This window comes from Panthera onca, chromosome B1, assembly GCF_046562875.1.
Source record: "Panthera onca isolate mPanOnc1 chromosome B1, mPanOnc1 haplotype 2, whole genome shotgun sequence".
In the NCBI taxonomy this organism is placed as follows: domain Eukaryota; kingdom Metazoa; phylum Chordata; class Mammalia; order Carnivora; family Felidae; genus Panthera; species Panthera onca.
This window is the reverse complement of record NC_138342.1, coordinates 65,252,665-65,275,055: the sequence shown is the minus strand read 5'-3', so window position 1 is coordinate 65,275,055 and position 22,391 is coordinate 65,252,665. Positions and strand designations below refer to the sequence as shown.

Sequence of the window (22,391 nt, the reverse complement as noted above, 5' to 3'; positions counted from 1 at the left end):
AACTCTTAAGGAGTTTGTAGTTTAATAGAAGAGGAAGAAGAGAAAGACCAAAGACTATAATGTGACCCATTATAGCCTAGGTAAGAGGTAGAGAGTGATTCTGCCTGGGTGGTCAGAGAAGGATTCCCAGAAGGAGAATTATCTGAGCTTGGTCTTCAGAGATGAATAGTAGCCTGCCACAAAGGGAGGGAAGACATTACAGTCAGAGGGAACAGCATGTAGCAGAGTTAGAAAGCCTGGAAGAGTTACACTGGAAAGAGCAAGAAATAAAATGTTGGGATTTATAGAAAATATGGATTATAGAAAAGAAAAACTAGGGAGATGAAGAAAAAAATAGAGATTTGGAAATTTGGAAAATATAGTAATTAGATTTGATTAGTAATTTTTAAAGTGAGGAAATTATCAATGGCACAGTTTTTGTGCTCCCTCAGCTAATAGGTACAAAGCATAAATTGGCTTAAAATTGGGATAAATTGGGCATGCTCCCCAATGACAACAGGTAGTCATATATCTGTAATTCTGATTTTCCCCCACCTTCTTTATCCCTTCACTCCCTTCATCTCCTGACCCTCACTTGACTAAATATCTCTGTGGTTAATTTATATGGCATTCTGGCATGGTTAATCAGCTGGGAGTTTGGGAGCATCTAATTTTATCACAGACTGCTATGCATGATTCCATGAGTTATACCAGGGACCTTTCTTGGATGCCCCTACATTGTTGATCATGCCCTTACCTCGGACTGATTTTGCCCATTCTTGAAATGACCTAAGTAAGGAAATATGCAGGTGAATTCTGGTCAAGAAAAAAAATTAACAGGAGGGGCAATGGTATCATTTTTCCATCATATGCAGAGGGAAATGAGTGGGGTAAAACTTTTGACTACCTACTGGAAAAATAGAAGCTGATCAGTATTCTTGTATTTTATTTTATTTATTTATTTTTAATGTTTATTCATTTTTAAGAGACAGAGGGAGACAGAGCACAAGGGAGGAGGGACAGAGAGAGAGGAAGACACAAATCTGAAGTAGGTGCCAGGCTCTGAGCAGTCAGCACAGAGCTGACATGGGACTCGAACCCATGGACCGCAAGATCATGACCTGAGCTGAAGTCGGACACTTAAGTTATTGAGCCACCCAGGTGCCCCAATATTCTTGTATTTTAAAACATACTTTCTGTTTTCACTATGACTGTAGTGGATCACTTTCTACGACATGCAAAAGTGATGCTGGAAAATACATTTTAAATAGAGATAAATGCCATAGTAAGGAGGTAGTATTTTAGCATTATTCCATCAACATAATGTATTTTCTAAGTAAATAATTATTGATCATTATAATAGCTCAGGTAAAAATGTTGCCATTAAAGAATTAAGAAAATATTTCTATATATCCATTTATGTCTATATATTTTCTAGAATATTGACATATATGTGCACATGTGTGCACACACACACACATGCACAAATGCACACAAACATACACAATGTAGTTTAGGAAAGCGTCAAGCCCCTTTCCGACAAATTTGCCAGCAGAATAAAAATAAAAATCACAACCACAAGAATAAACAATCTTGAATATAATGAAAAGCTTGCCAAGTCCTGTCAGAAAACTCTTGTGGTTCAATGCAATTCTCAGATAGTGAAGAACCACTAAAATAACCCCTTCACTCAGACTCCTGTGATTCGCTGCAGGGAGCCTTCCTTGCAGTTGTCACTGAAAAAGCAATCAAATTTAACATATAGATACAGGGAGTGGAAGCATGTGAGTGTGCGTTATGTTCTTGTGCATGTATGTGTTATGTATGTATACAGAAGAACAGCTGAGGTCTTTGCTCTAGTACAATGTATATGAATAAAAAATGTAGATGAATAATTGGCAGAAGAGGTCTGTTAGGATTTCGGTGTCTTTTTTTTTTTCACTCGATAGAGTTTGAACTTTATTAAATCTAATGGAGGTTTTCATTCAGGTTATATTAATGGATTTTTAAGTCCACACTTAATAGGACAAAATAGTCACATAGAATAGTATTTTTCAAATGACCGGTTGTGATCATTAGGAGGTTGTAAAATCAATTAATAGGGCTGTGACCAGAATTTTACAAAACGAACTTGAATAGAAAACAGAGGATATATAACATATTGAAAGTGTAAGTATCGTGTGTGTGTGTGTGTGTGAAATGTGTGCGTGCATGTGTGCATTTGGTCATGATCTCCACTTTTAAAATGTGGCTTATGATTTTAAAAAACCCTGATATTTGCTAACTGTATTGGTCTGTCCAGGCTGTCTTGACAAAATACCATAGACTGGGTGGCTTAAACAGTAGAATTTATTTTCTCATAGTTCTGGGGGCTGGTAGCCTGAGATCAGGGTGCCATCATAGTTGTATTCTGGTGAGGACTGTCTTCTTGGCTTGTAGTCAGTTGTCTTCCTCCCATGGTGGAGAAAAGGACGGAGAGAACAAACTTTCTGGTGTCTCTTATAGTGATATTAAACCTGTATCATGAGAGCCCTCAAGACCTCATCTAAATCTAATTACTCTCCCAAGAGCTTCATCTCCAAATACCATCATATTGGGGGTTGAAACTTCAACATACGCATTTTGAGGGGAGGAGCACAATTTAGTTCTTAGCACTGACATAGAGTTTGTATCTTAATTTTATGCTCAGTTTACAGTATTCTCATGCTGGAGACTATGAACTCTGTGAAGGCGAGCATTAGATATATTTCATCTTTATACCCTCCACTGCCTCAGGAATGTCATGCATTTACTAGCAGATAAAAATAGTTATCAAACAAATGTTGAGAGCTCCAGATACTTGTATTTAAAAGGATAATAAGATAATAATTTGCACTGATCTGGCTTTTACTACCTTTCAGAGTGCTTTATATCAACGATATCGCTGGTAATTCAGAACTATTCTGTTAGAAGGAAGCAAACAGAATGTTGTGTTAATAAGTTTAATTATTTTTTAAGTGTGCTTCACGTTACAGTGGTACACAATAAGATATTATTTAAGTAGGGGTAGGTTAAGTGTCTCACTCTTTGTTTTGGCTCAGATTATGATCTCACAGTTCGTGAGTTCGAGCCCCACATGGGGCTCTGCACTGACAGTGCACAGTCTGCTTGGGATTCTCTGTCTCCCTTTCTCTCTGCTCCTCCCCTGCTCTCTCTATCTCTCTCTCTCAAAATAAATAAATATTTTAAAAGGGTCTATTTAAGTAGACCCTAAAATTTGTGTTTGTGAGGGACCCATGTTTTGTGTGGTCTGAAGCTTGTACAATTTTGGAAAACTTCACTAAAAACAAGAATAAAAAATAATGAATAAAAAATTAGGTTACAAGAGTGAATATTTGTTAGAAGGAAAAAATAAATTGCAAAAATTATAAAAGTTGACAGATACCATGAACCTCCTCAGATCCAGGAAGATATAAGTAATATGAGTTTTTATCGGTGGCTGGCATCTCTATAATACTTTCCACTTTTTTGGTTGCATATGCTTTGATTGCCTCTCTTCTAAAAACATTTTTAAGACCCTTTCTAGTAAGAGAATAGATAATTTCTTTAGCATAACTGATTGATTTTTCTCTTTTATTATTAATAAGTAAGATTCACAGAGTGCTTGATTTCACGCACAGTTAAACTTAGTATTTGGAGTACTGCTACAGACTTCTGTCCTTCAAATACATGGATTCTTATATGTTATATGAAGCATAATTCCATTAAAAAGACAAAAAAGTTATGATGGGTTTATAATTGTATAAATTGCACTAGTCAATGCATATCTGAATGGAGGTAACTTCTGTTTTAAGTACTCATGATAACTAAATCCTGTTTATGATCTAACATAGCTGATGTTAGTAGAGCTTTCCACAGGTTAGTTTCTTGCTGAATACATTTTAAACTCATAAATTGTATATATTAAACATGTTCAGCTACTTACATATTATTTTTTTTTTACAAATTTTACAAAATACATCACTAGAGGAATATATTTCTAAAGGATCCCTCAGGAGCTTGGAAAGGGTTCATGCAGAGGGGGGAATCTTGAAGCTTAACATTCATTATCTTCATAGTAAATCCAACTCTACTTTTATTAGATATAGAAAAGGACCATTATTTCTTTTAGTGTATTTGGTATAATCGGTTCTATGACTGCTTAATTGTATGTCCATTTCCTATTGTAGCAGGATAGAATCTTTGTTCACTAAGGTCTACATAGTCATAATCTATATTATCTCATATAAAGAGGGTGTCTGAGATGGCTAACTGTCCACCAAAGATCCATGCTCCCTTTTGTACTAATTATTTGCCTATTTGTTCTTCCTTGCTATGGTCTGTGTTGCAGGGGCTCTATTCCTTATCAACTGAAAAATGCATGCATATAACATCTCATTTTAATCCTCTCAACTACTGTATGACGTAAATGTCATCATATTTTCCATTTTATATATGATGAAACCAGGTAATGGTGAGTAACTTGATTAAAGTAAGAATAATGTGTCCAAGTAAATAGTGAAATTAGGATTTAATCACAATTTGACTCTACATCTTGTTCTCTTAATCATAATACTCTTCACTAAATATTAATTCTCTTATAATAAAAGTTATTTAAAAATTATATGTAAATGTCAGGATTGTTAAGAAACTCTGACAGGATACACAAACTCAACATTAGTTTGCAGTCTAAGCATTTCTAATTAAGCCAGTATCAATTATAAGCTATGCATTTTCTGGAGTTGAATGACTCACTTAGGATGAATAATCACTGAAAAGAATTTTCAGGCATTCTCAGAAGATTGCTACACAAGTTTCTTACCAGACCTTATGGAGAATACTTTCTCTCTGCTACGGAGGTTTTTTTTTTTTTTCCTTCAAAATTATTTCGGTTATTCTAGTTCCTTTGCGTGAGTACATACATTCAGTTAGAATTAGAAACTGTCAATTTAAACAGAGAAGACTTCTGAGCTATTGATTGGGATTCAATTGAATATTTTAATCAATTTGAGAAAAATTGACATCTGAACAATAATTGAATGTTCCTGTCTATGAATATGGTATATCTCTCTAATTATTTAAGTCTTTTAAAACTTCTCTCAGCAGTGTTTCATAGTTTCCTGTATATAGGCTTTGCCCATTTTTTTTGGTCACGTTTATCCCTAAATATTTCCTACCTCTGGTTACTATTGTAAGTGTATTGTTTTCCTAATTTCAATTTCCAAATATGTATTGCTAGAATATAGAAATAAAATTGATATATATAGATTGATCTTGTATCTCGTGACTTTGCTTTAGCTCACTTATTGGAACTAATAGTTTTTTTGTAGATTCCGTATGATTTTTCACATAGAGCATATGTCTTCTATAAATTTTTTTTAAATTTCTTCCTTTCCAACATGAGTGATATTTATTTATTTATTTATTTATTTATTTATGTTTATTTTATTAATTTTGAGAGAAAGAGGGGGAGAGAGAGAGAGAGAGAGAGAGAGAGAGAGAGAGAATCCTAAGCAGGTTCCACATCAGCACAGAGCCTGATGCAGTGCTAGAACTCATGAACCACGAGATCATGACCTGAGCTGAAACCAAGAGTCATTTAACCAACTGAGCTACCCAGATGCCCCAACTTTTATCTATTTTTATTGCTTTATTTCACTGGCTTGAATCTCCAACATAATGTTGAGTTAAAGTGCTAAGAGTGATCATCCTTTCCAAGTTTTATTACAGGTAAAGTAACTGGTCATTCACCACTAAGTGTTAAATTGGTGATAGATTTTTCATAAATATCTTTTAGGTTGAGGAAGTTCCTTTCTACCTATAATTTATAGAGAGTTTTATTGTAAGTCGGGGTTGAATTTAGTTAACCAGATTTTTTTTTGCATCTATTTAAATGATCATTTCAACAATTTGATTATTATGTTTTGGCATGTTTTTGTTCATTTGTTCTGCTTTGGGTTCATTAAGTTTGTTAGGTTTGGGGTTCTCTATTTTAGTCAAATTTGGAAAAAATTTTTCCACTGTTTTTCAAATACTGTTTTGTCTCCACCTCCTTCTCTCTTTTTGGGGACTCTAATCACTTGTGTGTTTGATCAGATTACAAATGCTCTGTGAATTTATTTTTTCATTTTCTTTTCCTTTTGTATTTCATTTTAGAAAGTTAATATTGTTATGGCTTTGAATTCACTGATATTTTCTTCTCCAGTGTCTAATCAGCTGTTGATAGCATTCCATCTTTGTTTTTTCTTTTCAGATATCATATTTTAACATGTCTAGAAATACAGTTTTTTTATACCCACCATTTCTCTCATCATGGCTATCTTTTTCCTTACTTTTTAAAATATGTGTAACTTACTTATATTAACAGTTTTACTATTCTTGTCTGCTAGTTCCATTATTTATGTCATTTTTATGTGTGTTTCATTTTTATTCTGGTTATGTGTCATGTTTTCTTGTTTGTGTGCATGCCTTGTAATTTTTTAAGTTTATTTATTTATTTATTTTGAGAGAGAGGGGAGGGGAGGGACAGAGAGAGAGGGGGAGAGACAGAATCCCAAGCAGCCTCCACGCTATGGCAGAGTCTGATGCAGGGACCAGTCTCACGAAGTGCGAGACCATGACCTGAGCCGAAATCAAGAGTTGGATGCTTAACCAACTGAGCCACCCAGGTGCCCCATGCCTTGTAATTTAGATTAGAGGCCAGGCATTATGAATTTGTATTGTTGGTTGATGGATTTTGATTTATTTTTTTAAGTAATGTTATATTTTATGCAGGTACACAGTTAATTAGTTGTATCCTTTCAAGGTTAATCTTTGTAAGTATAGAGAAGAGAACCTGTTAGTCTGGGACTAATTTAGTCCCACTACTAAGATGATACCCTACTGAGAATTCTTTTTGAAGACCATATATTGTGAAATCTGTTCACTCTGACTGGTGAGAAGACAGACTTTGCCAGTCTTGTGTGAACTCTGGAATTGTTTTGCCTCTTCCTCTTTGGTAGTTTTTCCTCCTGACCTTACATAGTTTTCTCTTACACATTTGCAGATCAACACTCAGCCAAAGACTCAGTGGGATCCATCTGCAAATCTATGGAGCTCTTTCTATATAGAGCTTCCTTATCTTCGTTACTTTGTCCAGCAAATTATAGAGTTGTTTTAATCTCTATTCCTGTCTCCTCAACTAGGCAATAGTGATGATCTTTGTTTGGGTTCTAACTTCCTGCTTTGTGGGCTGGAAACTGCCTCTAAGCAATAAGCTGGTGAAAATGCAGGACTCAGCTTGTTTGCTTTCCACAGTCCTGTGTTGCTTGTTGTCCCATCTGAAAATTGTTTCTTCTATTTGTCTGCATTTTTACTTGTTAAAGTGGGAGAGTAAATCTGGTTTGTATTTCATCTGGTCAGAATTTGAAGTCAACAACATTGTTTATAATGTCTGCATAGTATTCCATTTTAAGGGTGTACTACAATTTAACTAGCTATTTAAATATCTATTTTGGATATTTACATTTTCTAATCATAAAAATTCTTATGTATAAATATTATGAAAATAATTATTCATACATGTTCCAGACTTCTTTAATTTTTTTTTGGATAAAATTTATGAGTCAAAGAATATAAAAGCCAAACTTTTTTGTAAACTGAATGGATATTACTTAACCCCTCTTAAGTGCTGGAATTCCTTAGGAACTCACTAAATAGCAGTCTTCTTCACTACCTAATTTGTTTTTATTTTATTATTTTTTTAAATTTTATTTATTTATTTTTGAGAGAGAGAGAGAGAGAAGGAGGGAGAGAGAAGGAGGGCAGAGAGAGAGGTGGGGAGAGAGAATCCCAAGCAGGTTCCACGCTGTCAGTACAGGGCCCGATCCAGGGCTTGATCTCACAAAGTGTGAGATCATGACCTGAGCTGAAATCAAGTCAGATGATTAACTGACTGAGCTACCAAGCTGCCCCTTCACTCCCTAATTTCTTAATAAACATGCTATTGCAAAGTGTTGTAGGTGTAGGCCAAAAGAGCACCTCTATTGCCTAGGTAAGGTAGCTCATGTGAAGTCTAAGTAGGCCAACCTACTATACTCAAGTTGAGTAGAATTGCCCAAGAACAAATAATGCTGGAGTATAGGGAGCTTCACTATATGGACAGAGTTTGTCTCTTAGGGAGTAATGGGTGGCATGTTCCCAGCAGAAGGGTATTAGTAACAGGTTTCCAGGAGGAAGCAAGAAGGAACTGAACTGAAAACACTCCAGTTTATTCTTCCCAAATCTATCAATCAGGTGAGTTTTTTCACCCCCTGGGGCAGATGGAGTGAAGTTTTATAAAAGACAACAGCAGTTACAGTAATTAAGGTCTTATAATACGGAAAAAAAAAATATCGGGAATGAGTAAGAAATGTTTCTCTGCTAAGAACATGTAATAGTCATTGATAATGTACTATATGCCAAGTTAACAAGTATTATTTCATTCAATTCTTACCTTAACTCTATGAAGTAGTATTATTTTATAGGACAGCCTGAAGATCTGTACTGGGGATTTACTCAGTAGAGTTCACAGTATTTCTCAAAGTGTGGTTAGCAGTCCACCTGTGTCAGAAGTACCTAAGTAGCTTTTAAAACTCTGGTAAGTATTACAATTTCCAGAATATGTGGAAATTATGACTTTTATAAAATTTTCATACAGCTAAATTTAATTTATGCCTAGAGCCATTATTCCCAATAGATGACAGAAATATTAATTTAATGACATTTAGTTAAAACCAGGAATTCATGGGGCTGCCTGGATGGCTCAGTTGGTTAAGCATCCAACTTCTGCTTAGGTCATGATGCCCCGGTTTGTGAGTTCGAGGCCCAGGTTGAGGCTGTGCTGACAGCTCAGAGCCTGGAGCCTGCTTCAGAGTCTGTGTCTTCCTCTCTCTGCCCCTCCCCTGCTCACACTCTGTCTCTCTTTCTCAAACTAAACATTAAAAAAAAATTAAAAAATAACAGGAATTCATGGATTATTCAATCATTGTAGGTTTAAATTTATTCAGATTCAGAGTTATGCTCTACCCCTTTTCCTCAAGCTGTATCTAAGTTCCAAAGTTATTTTTTTAATTTTTTTTAATGTGTATTTATTTTAGAGACAGAGCACAGGCGGGGGAGGGGCAGAGAGAGACAAAGACAGAGACAGAATCTGAAACAGGCTGCAGGCTCCATGCAGGGCTCGAACCCACGAACTGTGAGATCATGACCTGAGCTGAAGTCGGACACTTAACCAACTGAACCACCCAGGCGCCCCCAAAGTTATTTTTTAATGATTCCACCAGAGGTTTGGTCTTAATTGTCCATTAAAGTTCTTGATATCTGCCTGCCAGGAATTTCACATTCACAGATAATTCTATTCTCCTTCTTCAAGGTTTCTGTTCTTCTAATGGGCAGATTTCATCTACTCTTGGGCTGGGGTGGGTGGGGAGGGCTGACTCTTATCCAAACTCCATGGTCTATGTTATAATACTTGTATTTTACTGTTCAAAATAGCACTTTTTTCCCCTTTCAAAGTTGTGGGCCCTGTGGAATTAAAAATTTTGTCAAACACTAATAGATCCTTGTTCTTGTTAATTTTTTTGTCCTGAGAAAATGCTGCCTGACTGAATAGGGGAAGAACAACAAGAAAATTTGGTGATGGGAGTGATAAATGGGGAGAGAAACACCTCAGTTGTTATCTCAAAATATTAACTTCTTTTGTGAAAATGCAGAAGGATATTTTGAATCACAACTTCAGGGCATGGGGCCTGGGAACAAGCATTTTGGCAGGGTCCCCAGTTTGGATACTGATCTCACATGGACTCCAGAAGATGTTGAGGAGGCAGGAGATGACCTAGTGGGTGTCATAACGATATGAATACTTGGCTGCTCAGACTGGACATAAACATTTACTCAGATTTATCGGAATGTGTGTGCTGCAAAGCCTTCTGTACGGTATTTTAGCTTTCAGTCCTTTTTCTGTTCTTTTCCCTGGATCTCTGCTTCTTCCCTCTCTATGTTCAGTTTTATTTACCCAAGGTTCTACTTCTTCCCTCTCCTAGTTGTGGGAAGTGGGTTTGAATGGGGTAGGAAGATTAATAGTTATTGGGCATCTATGATGTTCCAGAAACGTTATATGATCTCACTTAATCTGCACAACATTCAGTTAATTCTCAGAAAGGTTAAATAAATAAATTGTTCAAGATTGCACAGGTAGCAGGTGGCAGAGCTAGGATTAAAACCCAAGCCCATCTGGTGTCAAAACTGGGCTTTAATTACTTTATGTTGCTTCTGTCCTTGACAGAGGCTGTAGTGATACCTCTGATTCCCTCCTTCTCAACATTTCCCCTACTTCCTTGCCATATGGAAGGCCACATACTCACTTTTTATTTTTCCCATACTCATTATCATATTGAGTCTGTAAAATAAATTTTATGTTATATTGTCTTTTCCGTTTTAGATTTCAGTGATAGTACTTTTGTTTATATGGCACTTTACACAGTACTCTATAGTTGTGATTTAAGGCATTTTTATACTGACATGGCTTTGAAACTCAGGCTAACAGTTGTGTGGACAAGTTAACCCCTGAGATCTCCACATTCTTCTTTCAGTTTCTGCATTATTATCCATGGAGGTTTACAAAAATGTGTGTGTGTGTGTGTGTGTATATATATATATATGTGTGTGTGTGTATATATATATATATAGGCACCTGGGTGGCTTAGTTGGTTGATTGTCTGACTTTGGCTCAGGTCATAACCTCCTGGTTTGTGAGTTCAAACCCCATGTTGGGCTCTGCACTGACAGTGCAGAGCCTGCTTCGGATTCTCTGTATCCCTTTCTCTCTGCCCCTCCCCCACTCTCTCTCTTTCTGAAAAATAAATGTTAAAAAATTAATATATATATATACATATATTTAAAATGTAAGAAAGTAAATAAACAAATATAAACATATTTCTTCCTCTGAATGAACTTCTTCAGATCTAAGGAATGTAAAGATTTCCTTTGTGTTAGATTATCTTAGTAGTATTTTGGTTCACAGTGGCTGAATTATGAATTGTTAAGAGAAGACATAGGGCAACTATAGGGGAGGTGAGAGAACAAGAGTTTGCAGAAAGAAGGAGAAGGGACAGGGATAGTTATTATTCGTTTTTTGGCCTGTTGGCCTTTTCAGTTTCCCTGAGGTCCAGCATCCTTTAGTCCACAGTGTCGCCTCTTTCCTGGGCTCAGGTGGGTGTGACTGGCTGCATCTAAGGACTCTCCTGTCTGTGCAGCCTGCTGAGCTGATGCGTGGACCTTCCTCTTTATATCTCTAGAAAGTGTGAGTGTATTCATAGACTTCTTGATGTGCTTGAAAAATTAGATACTGAAAGCATTCTTCCCTTAATGCATGAGGTTAAGTGTGGATTCAGTTAAATCTATATAGTTGAAGTGACAGTATCATAAAAATTTTCCTCTTGAGCCCTGCTTTGCTGGATACTATGGATTATGCCAGAGCAGAATCTAAACAAGCCAGTTAAAATTGTCTCAGTTTCTTGGTTTAAAAGTCTCATTTTGTGTAATTATTCGGACATTCCAAAGTTCAGCTTTTTCTGAGGACTCCTCCTCTCCTATCCTATTGGAAGGATGATACCTGGATTCAGGAGAAAATGTCATCATGGTCATGGAAAATGAGAAGATTTAGCTTTGTGGGGCTTTGGGTTTTCCCTGGGTTCTGAGCAGAGCCCCTTGTCCCTCCTCATCATTGGCACCCTCATGGAATTGCCTGCGGAAGTCTGGGGCTAATGAAACCTGTGGTCTGGCCTCTTGGTGTGGCCAGGGCACAGTGATCTTCCACTTGTAGAAGTGCTCTGCCTTAACTCTCTTGGTGGAATTGCTGACCCCCAACAGCTTCAACAATGATGATACTTACTTCTCATCTCCATCTAGTAGGCCTTCTGGCTCTCAACTTTACTTTACATCACAGTTTCTGAATTCCTTATACATTCCACGAAAAAAGACTCAAAAATGCTATGCCTTGCCCCTTTACGGTCCCCAGGTATTGCACCACAATTTTTAATGTCCCTCAGTTATCCTGTGTTGATTATGGGCATCTTAGCTGGTGATCTGCTAGACTTTTGAATGAGAAAGGGAAGAAATTTCTTGCTTCCCATTCTGCTTACTTGTATATCTCATATGCATTCCTCCCCAGAAGCAGCTCCAGAAACAAATATTTGAGTCCACATATTTGGGAGAGGATCCATGGAAACATCAGTAGGGGAGAGAGGAAACGAAACCAGGAAGGGAAGAAAGCTGTTGAAGAGTACATTATCCAGCGACTTATGATGTGATTTTAAACAGAGTAGAAAGAAGGCTCAGAGTTTTCCCAGCCAAGGTAGGAGGGGGTTGGGATATTTATATACCATGTGCACCAGTCATTGATTGAGGGTTGATCTTGTGGGACATGCATTTTCAAGAAGTTTGTGTTCACTGTGTGTGGAGGCAGAGCGGGCTTTGATGGCCTGAGAAAGCCATCAGGCAAAGAGATGGAAATGCCGCAGCTAGAATTCAGGCTGGCATTATCGGGTACGGGCATCACTCCTGGACCTTCTTGATACACTCATGACCCAAGATGAGTTTACTGGGTTCTGCTGCCAATTCTTCAAATTTGTGGCTCTGGTCACAGCTTCAAAAAACCAAAATAATACTAAAACCCCAAGTAAAGTAGTTGACATAAAAGGGCTAGTGGAACAAACTACAGACCCCATTTCTGTATTTAATGCTGTGGTTGTAACTGAAATTTATCTATTTTCTTCCTCTGTTACACATTGTAGATTCTTCTCGCCTATGGACAGCACTTTGCTCATCTAGATTGCTCTCTCAAGCATTCCAAACCTCCATTTGTGGGGAGCCTGAGCTCCTAGTCACTGTACCTTTGTGTGGCTGTGGTTGCTGTAATTTTTCTATTTGTGGTTACCATCAGGCATCTATTTGTGGTTACCATCAGGCATCTAGACACTAAGAGGTGCATCAGTGAGTGCCCTGAATTCCAGACATATTTTCCCTATTTGATGTCAGCCAGTATAGTGCTGGAGAATGATGATCAGGTAGTGTAGTAACTTTTCTCTGTCGGAAACAGCTAGGTGGCAGGTGGAGCTTTAGGTTTATAGGAAAACTTACTATATACCCTGGTAGAAAAATTCACCCCCCAGGGAATCATGAACTCTATTTCTGCAGAACTCTATTTCTGCAGAATGGGAAGCACAAATTCCCTCAAATGGCATGAGAGGCCATTCCCACTGCCATGGATTCAGCACCATATAATGGCCATTGTTTCAAAGTGTATGGCTCGCCTTGAAGGATAGCCACTAGTGCGCAGGGCATCAATCCTATCTAGCAATTGGCTTCAACTTAAGAGGTCATTCCTGTATTCTGTGAGGTTTGCAGCTTCTGGAGAATGCTGTATGTGGTAGAAATAGGGAATCCACTAGTTATGTCTTAGTTACTTCATTATAAAAAGTTTGCATTGCATTAATATTATCTCAGTTTTTATACCCCTGTAAATTTTGGTGTATTCCACCTTAATCATTGTAAAATTTCTCTCGTGAGTGGTTATTAAGTCACTCTGGTGAAGTATAAGGGGGGTTACTCTTATATACGCTTGTAGTGTGCAGGCTCCTTCCTCAAGGAGTTTGGCCTCCCCTTTGATCAATGGGCTCTGGGTCTAAGAATGGGCCTGGATCTGGAAGCTAGGTGAAGGATCATGACATTTAATTGCAGTGGCTGACAGCAACCTTCTGCTTATTTTCTCTTGATCTTTTTTGGTTATACAGGTGAAGCAATACCCATATTATCTGTCAAGTTTGCCTCTTGGAACTCCAAGGTCTATTCCCTGTTGCCATATGTTCTTTGTGGGCAAGGGCCCCTCATTGTCATCCCAGCTTCACTGCTTATGTCTATCTTGCTTCAGGAAGTTAAGTGCTACTGCCTGGCCTCTCCTATTTTAGAATCCTGTCTTCCCCTCTGAAACTAGGGGACCCAGTTCTATTAGAGCATGCACCATTTTCATTTCTGACTTAAAAAAGAGCAGCCATCTCTACTCAGTGATGCCAGTGCCTTTCTTATTGCTTTAATGAAAGAAGTATCTGTTAGGCCCTTATGAGGAACACAGCTAATGGGTTCTGTGGTCATATATAGTAAATCCATTTTAATGTCCATTTCTCTGAGCCTTTTGACTCCATAATTAATACTTTACCAAGGTAATTCTATCTGACTTAGTATAGGTTACTATCATCTCCACATTTCAAGAAGCTGTCCCAGCAGTATTAGGATTGGCTCAAAACATTTTTGTGCCTAGTGTCCTGAGTCATAGGAGAATGTCTGCAGATCAACAAACTTAAAACTGCTTTATATCTGCTCCTCTCACACCTTAGCCTTCACATCCATTTTGGGGCATCCAAAATGGCCCCCAAGTACCCCCATTTTCACATCCATTTTGTTGGTTTCTACAGGTACACATTAGTCAGGCTCTTTGGCCTTTTTTGGTAAACAACATCTTTCTTCCCAACAGAGATAGTACTTCCCAGTGGAATCCTTTATAGACTTCTTTCTACACTTAAAAGCAGTTTTAAATAGGCAGGGGTTAGAATACAAAGACTTTGCACAATAGATCACTGAAAAGCTGCTGAATCATGGAGAATATGAGATGCAAAAAATTATGAGAAACAGAGAGGATGCACAAAAAGATTGCTTAATAATTTTTATTGACCAGATATGAGTTTGGATTCTTACAATTTTGTAGACCTGAGCTGCTTAGGCTACATCAGGAAGTTTTTCATTTCCTCTTTAGAAAACTAAATGGTGAGGTTTACTTACCTGATTGCCTTTCATAATAGCAAAAATTCTTAGTGGTTTACAGAACTTCATTTTTAAAAAGTAAGATAGTATTAAATTAAAATTTTGAAACTTGATTCTAAAAAGGATTTATTTTTCCATATGTTTCGCTAAAATTTAACAGTATCAGCACTCTGTCCTACAATAGCACAAATGTGCATATTCCTAATGCTAAGAATTTTGTGTGTGTGTGGTTTTTTTTTTTTTTTTGGTTTTCTTTTTTTTTTTTTTTAAGTTTATTTACTTGAGAGAGAGACTTTGCATGTATGTGTGCATGGGGGAGGGGCAGAGAGAAGGAGAGAGAGAATCCCAAGCAGGCCCTGCGCCATCAGTGCAAAGCCTGATTAGGGGCTCGAACCCACAAACTGTGAGATCATGACCTGAGCCGATATCAAGAGTCAGACGCTTAAGCGACTGCACCACCCAGATGCCCCTGAGAATTTTGTTTCTGACACTATTTTCCACTAAAGGAATCAGATCTGCTTAGAGGGCATCTATTTCCATGTCATAGAATAGGAGAAAATTAGGACTGGGAACAGCAGGTCTGAAACATACCATACAGTTTTTTTGGTGAGAGAGCAAAGAAGTTTTTAAGAATGTCAGGGGATAGGGGCACCTGGATGGCTCAGCCCATTAAGCATCCAACTCTTGATTTCCACTTAGGTCATGATTCATGGGTTCGTGAGATCAAGTCCCACATTGGGCTCTGTGCTGACAGTGAGCCTGCTTGAGATTCTCTCTCTCCCTCTCTCTCTTTCCTGTCCTCTGCTTCTGTGTGCATATGCACTCTCTCTCTCTCCCTTCCTCTCTCTCTCTCAAAGTAAATAAATGAACTTAAAAAAATTTCAAGGATAAAGACTAAAATGATAAAGAAGCAATGTAATGACATTCAAATTATGAAAATTTGAGCATCAAAACACAATAGGGGCACCTGGGTGGCTCAGTCAGTTAAGCATCCGACTTCAGCCTCAGGTCATGATCTTGTAGTTTGTGAGTTCGAGTCCTGTATCTGGCTCTGTGCTGACAGCTCAGAGCCCAGAGCCTCCTTCGGGTTCTGTGTCCTTCTCTCTCTGTCCCTTCCCTGCTTGCACTCTGTCTCTCTCTCTCTCTCAAAAATAAATAAACATTAAAAAATGTAAAAAAAGACCACAATAAAAATTATTGTTAATTGACATAAATTGAATGTGTGAAAGCCTATGAGTTCATAATGATATTCCATAAAAAGCTATAACAATGAAAAGTTTGAAAACCAAAAAGGAAGACAATGTAGTAGAATAGGATTATTTTTTTAAAATTTATTTTAGTATGTAGAGGAAAGCTTTATTCTTTCTACTAAGCATATGAGTTTTCAATATAGAGAACAGTGAGTAAAACAAATGATGAGTACTGATTATGGTTACCCATAACACTGGTGTATGATCCATGGTCATACACAATAACCAGGTAGAAAGTAGAAAAAATTACCTGTGTATCCTGAGATGACAGATTAACCAAGTGTCCTACAAAGGAGATTTACCTTCACATTTCACAAAAGAAGATTTACCTTCTTGAGTTAGGCGATGAGACTTCTAGATGGCTCTAGTGATTATAGTGAGATACAGATATCAGTAAATTTCCAATTGTAAGTGTCTTTGAAGATGATCCTCATCTTCTAGTATTCACGTCTTTGTGTAATCTGACCCTGCCAAGTCACTCACATCTAATGAATAGATTAAAACAAAAGTGATGAGGTATCATTTCCTAGACTAGGTTTTTTATTCTTTTTTCTTTTTTAGATTAGGTTTTGAAAAGACTTGCTTTCATCATTCACTGTCTCTCTCTGGCTTTTTTGGCTTTTTTTTTCTCTGATGAAGCCAACTGCCAAATTGTGAGCTTCTCTATAGCATTCCCAACAGCCAGTAAATACAGAGATCCTCTATTCTACAGTCCAGGAAGAACTGAATTCTACCAACAGCCAAATGAATAACTTTGAGAGGTCATTCAGTTGAGCCTTGTGATGACTGCATTCCTGGATGATACCTTGATTACAGCTATGTGAGAGACCCTGAACCACAGGACCCAGCTAAGTCAAGCCCAGAATCCTGACCCACAGTAACTGTGAGATAAAAATGGTGCCGTAAGCCACTAAATTTCAGAGTGATGTGTTGCTTGCTAATGAATAATTAATACACCAACAATGATAATGTCAAAGAAATGAAGTTTAGGTGCATCCTTGTCCCATGTCCAATCAGGACTGATTGGCGATGATTCAGAATTTGTGACCTGGGCTAGAGACAAAACTCTTTTTCAGTTGCGTCTGTTGAGGTTTCTACTAGGAAGATATGTATGCTAACTAAACTCACTGTTAACCATGTCTAAGAATAAGAACATGCATTAGGATGGGAATAAAGCTAACAAAGAAAAAAATGTAAGAATTTTAAACACCAGAAAAAGTTTAACTGGTTTCAGTGTATGCATTTTTTCTATTTCTTAAAAAGTTTAAGGCATTAAGGGATTCTTATATAGTAGATTCTAATATAATGGTATATGAGATTCTAATGGGAATAGACTTAAATTGAGTTTTGGAATAGTTTGAATAAATAAGTTTATAGTCAAGGTTCAGCGAATATAGTGTAGATGTTTATAAGAATGTTAATCTTTAATTTTTGAAGGGTTATTACATATTTAATATTTCCATTGGATAAATAATTTGGATGTTAGGAATATTTTTTTGATATATTAAAGCTCCTTGAACATTAAAAAATCTATCAATATTAGTTATTAACTGAGGATTTCTAAAATTTTAAATGCCTATGAAATGTCAATGCCTCTTTAAGCTTTCTTCACCTATTATAAATGGGAGTGAATTCTAATGACTTCCAGTGTTATACTTTCATTTCAAAGTAACCCATATTCATATCTAAGAGAATTTCTTAATTACCTTTTAATGGTAATTATTGAAAGTAGATGACATTAACTACTGGTCAAAAATCAAAGGTGAGCATCTTGAATATTGGCTATGTTACTGAACTGGTTATTGTTATGGGGGAAGCCCAGCCCTCTAGCAGAATCACACAGAAAACACATAAACTTTTCTTTCCAGAGAACAGAAAGCAAATGCTTTCATCCAATGACTGTGTCATTTGGGTGAGTGTTGCCTTCTGAGTGTCTAGACTGTGTCTGGACTGTGTCCATTTGGGTGAGTGTTGCCTTCTGAGTGCCTTTGGGTGAGTTTGCATTTCTGACTGTCTAGGAACCCCAATCCAAATGTATGCAAGGAACTCTAATTCAAATGAAAGAAATCAGATTAACTCATTCTTGAGTCATTTTTTAGGTAGCTAATAGAAGGCCGTATTTACTTTGTAATCTCTCATGTTATCCTCAAATTCACCCTAACAAGTACTTTCTTTTTTTCATAATTGTAGACAGTGGTGAGGTTTGTAGGAGATTGTGTGATATTTCAGAGAGTGACAGATCCAGAGAAACTTCTTCCCAGTCTATTGGGGGTGTGTAGCTTTGCTTTGACCCCACTCCTGAAGTCTCCTTCTACATGGAAGGTATAGGCATACCTCAGAGCTATTGTGGGTTTGGTTCTAGACCACTATAATTAAAGGGAAATATCACAATAAAGTGAGTCAAACGATTCTTTTGGTTTTCCAGTGCATATAAAAGTTATGTTTACACTACACTATCGCCTACTAAGTATACAATAGCATATGTCTAAAAAACCCCAACATACCTATCTTAATTAAAAAATACTTTATTGCTGACTCCTCCCACCAACCACTTCTCCTCCGACCAGTGTCACCCTCCTCCTCCTCCTTCTCCATGACTTCCTTCAGTTATTGCCACTTGTCCACCACCTTGACCTTGGGGGCCTGCACAGTGGCTCCCTACGCTTGGGGCAGGAGGTGCCTTCTCCATGCCCAGCTGCCCCAGGGGCTCAGACGGCCTTGGCGTGTGTCTGTGTTCTTCGCCAGCTTCATGTGCTTATCCTTTGGGGCTACGGCGACAGCTTTGCTGGAGGCTGGCCGGGTCCTGCGGGCTGCTGGTGGGCAATGAGATCACCAGACACAAGCTCAACAGCCACCTGGCCTCCTGCCTGGACATGGTGTGCGCCCTGGAGAAGACCAATGGCAATCTGGAGGTGAAGATCCACCACTGGTACCAGAAGCAGGTGCTTAGGCCGCCTGCCACTGCAGCTACTACCTCAAGACCATCAAGGACCTGCGGGACAAGATTCTTGGTGCTACCATTGAGAACTCTTAAGATTGTCGTGCAGACTGACAGTGCCTTTCTGGCTATGGATGACTTCCCAACCAACTTAGAGACAGAGCAGACCAGTCCATGAGAGCTGAGGCCGACATGAACGGCCTGAGCAGGGTGCATGCTGAGCTGACTCTGGCCAGCTCCTGGAGATGCAGACTGAAGGCCTGAAGGAGAAGCTGGCCTGCTTGAAAGAGAACCACGACGAGGAAATCAGTGCCCTTAGGGGCCAGGTAACTGACCAGATTAGTGTGGAGGTGGATTCCGCTCTGGTCATGGACCTTGCCAAGACCCTGAGTGACATGAGAAGCCAATATGAGCTCATGGCTGAGAATAGCCAAAAGGGTTCTGAAGCCTAGTTCACCAGCCAGACCCAAGAGCTGAATTGGGAGGTGGCTGGCCATACAGAGCAGTTACAGCTAGGCAAGGCAGAGGTCACTGAGCTGTGGCTCACCTTCTAGGCTCCGGAGATTGAGCTGCAGGCTCAGCTAAGCATGAAAGCTGCCCTGGAAGACACACTGGCAGAAACAGAGGCCTGCTTTGGAGCATGGCTGGCCCAGACCCAGGCTCTGATCAGCAGTATTGAAGCCTAGCTGAGTGATGTGCAGGCAGACACTGAGTGGCAGAACCAGGAGTACCAGCAGCTCATGGACATCAAGTTGGGGCTGGAGCAGTAGATCGCCACCTGGAAGGCCAGGATGCCCACTCTGACAACCTGCCCACCCCCAAGGCTCTTGAAGTCTGGCAGCCTGGTGGGCTTCCTGTTCTTCTGCAGAGGGGCTCCCCTGGGTAGGGACATGGGAGAGGAGGAACCCTATATCTGGATGTTCCCTTGACCTGCCAGTAAAGCTTTTTGGCTCAAAAAAACCACACCAACTTTATTGCTAAAAAAGTGGCAAACATTATCTGAGCTTTCAGTGAGTCGTAATCACTGATCACAGATCACAATAATAAATATAATAATAATTTGAAAAAAAAAGTTTGAAATATTATGAAAATTACCGAACTGTGACACAGAGACATAAAGTGAGCAAATGCTGTTGGGAAAATGGCACCAGTAGACTTACTCAGTGCAGGGTTGCCACAGGTGTTTAGTTTCTGTGAGGTGCAATAAAGCAAAGCACAGTGAAAGGGATATACCTGTATTTAATTCATGAGATATTCATGGCCTCTGCCCATGCCCTTACTCCTCCATTAGAGAAGAAAAAGGAATTTATTTGGAAGTTGAGTTTGGAAGGAGAAACTAGGCAAGCATGGTTTATTCCTCTTAACTCCCATTTTTCTTGGGATCTAGCTGTACAGAGAAAATGCACTTGCGGTTTGACTCCTCCTGCCTTAAGTTTTATGGTGGTAGAGCCTTCCCCTCAAGGTGCTTGTGATGATAAGTTGTTCCCTGTGATTGAATGAGTATGAAGAAAGCTCCCGGCCTGTGAGCCAGTGTAAATAATAATGGAGATATTTTGATTCCTGTCTGTTTGATTCCTCTTTGTTTTTCCCTTAATCGGAACAAATTATGGTTATGAAAAGAAGGGTGTTCTCTATTATTCCTAACCCAACATTGTCTGACCAAGTGGTTTGAAATTTCCTCACAGACTTTCCCTTTTTGTATATACTTACAAATATTAGTGATTGTAGTGTTACGTAACTTCCTAATGAATGTAGTTCCTTTTCCATAAATCTCATATCTATAGTTAGATTTGCATTTTTTTTCCAAATCAGACATACATTTCCACAACTTTGGTAGGATTATGACATACTTTTTGTCATTCTTCTATGATTTTACTTCCTGACAAAATCATTATTTTTAAAATTTATTTTTTATTATTTGTGTGTGTGTGTGTGTGTGTGTGTGAGAGAGAGAGAGAGAGAGAGGGAATCCCAAGCAGGCATTGTGCTGTCAGCACAGAGCCAGATGCACGGCTGTATATCCCAAATCTGTGGGATCATGACCTGAACTGAAATCAAGAGTTGAATGCTTAACTGGCTGAACCACCAAGGTGCCCCCTCACAAAATCATTCTTTTTTTTCTTTATTTTTCAAGTTTATTTGTTTATCTTGAGAGAGAGAGAGAGAGAGTGAGAGGTGAGAGAAAGAGGGGCAGAAAGAGGAGAGAGAGAATCCACACTGTCAATGCAGAGCCCAATGTGGGGATTGAACTCACAAATTGTGAGATCATGACCTGAGCAGGAATCAAGAGTCAGATGCTTAACCGACTGAGCCACCCAGGCACCCGGTCACAATATGATTCTCAATGGACAAAAGTTATTTTTATTTTATTTGTTAATGACATTCATGTTCCCTGTGGTTAACTTTACTGACTGTTAATATGACAAATTGCCCTTTTTTCGGGTATTAAAATGGACTGTTCAATGACAAGTATCTTGGTAAGTCTGATATACAGATACTGTGCTAATTTGGGTTCCCTGAAAGCTGAGGCTGACAGAAGTGCTTCGGCTGCTGCTAGTTTATTTGGCTGGGGTTGGAGAGGGAGTTGTGGTTAGAGGTTAGGAGAGTGAGGCAGGAAAGAAAAGTCTATGAAGTTTGTTTTATTGAGTTGGTTTCTGCCGTGTGTACCTGGAGCTCAGTTTTACCAGAGGTCCTCTGAGGAACCATACAGAATGCACTTAGAATTGTCCCTCCAGGCCAGGCCATTTGTCTAGTGAAATTTCCTGCTCAATTGATGAGGGTCACCCTTGGGAGAATTAACTCTCCCCAACTTCTGGGCTGCCTCCAGGCAACCAGAATGAAGAAAGGTGGAGTGATAAAGCAGGGACTTGAGGAGGGTGGGGACACTTGCAGCTTACTCCAGATCTATCTACCACAGCTACAGCTAAAACCCCAGATGGACTGAGGAGATGTGGCACAGGGCTCTATAAGCAGCTGCTTCCAGTGTTATTCAGAAAATATCTGGAACCATTCACTCCATTCATCCCATCAATCAGTACCTTGACTGTTGAGCTGATATGACTAAACAATTGTTTGCTTTTTCATAAATTAAAGTTAACATGCTTTAAGTCCTTCAAAATTCCAGTCAGATACATCTGCATCTTTATATCTGTTTATATTTCTCTCTAATGACCTAGTCAAGACTTCCTATATATTTCACTGACTTTGAGTTAAGAATGTATATTACTTGACTAAAAATTTTGTGTTGATATTGACTAAAAGTAACATCAATTCAATTGATTCTTATAAGAAAACTGCTCCTCCTTTAGCCTTGTAAGTGTGCACCTCTGGTACAAAAGTTGGGCTTGTCTTTTGATTTCAAGATGATGACT

At 38.5% G+C, this 22,391-nt stretch overlaps 1 pseudogene; it reads left to right on the top strand.

The window, feature by feature from the left end:
* Positions 1–18,675: 18,675 nt before the first annotated feature.
* LOC132693306 (keratin, type I cytoskeletal 19 pseudogene) lies at positions 18,676–19,906 on the top strand (annotated as a pseudogene).
* The last annotated feature ends 2,485 nt before the right edge of the window (positions 19,907–22,391 follow it).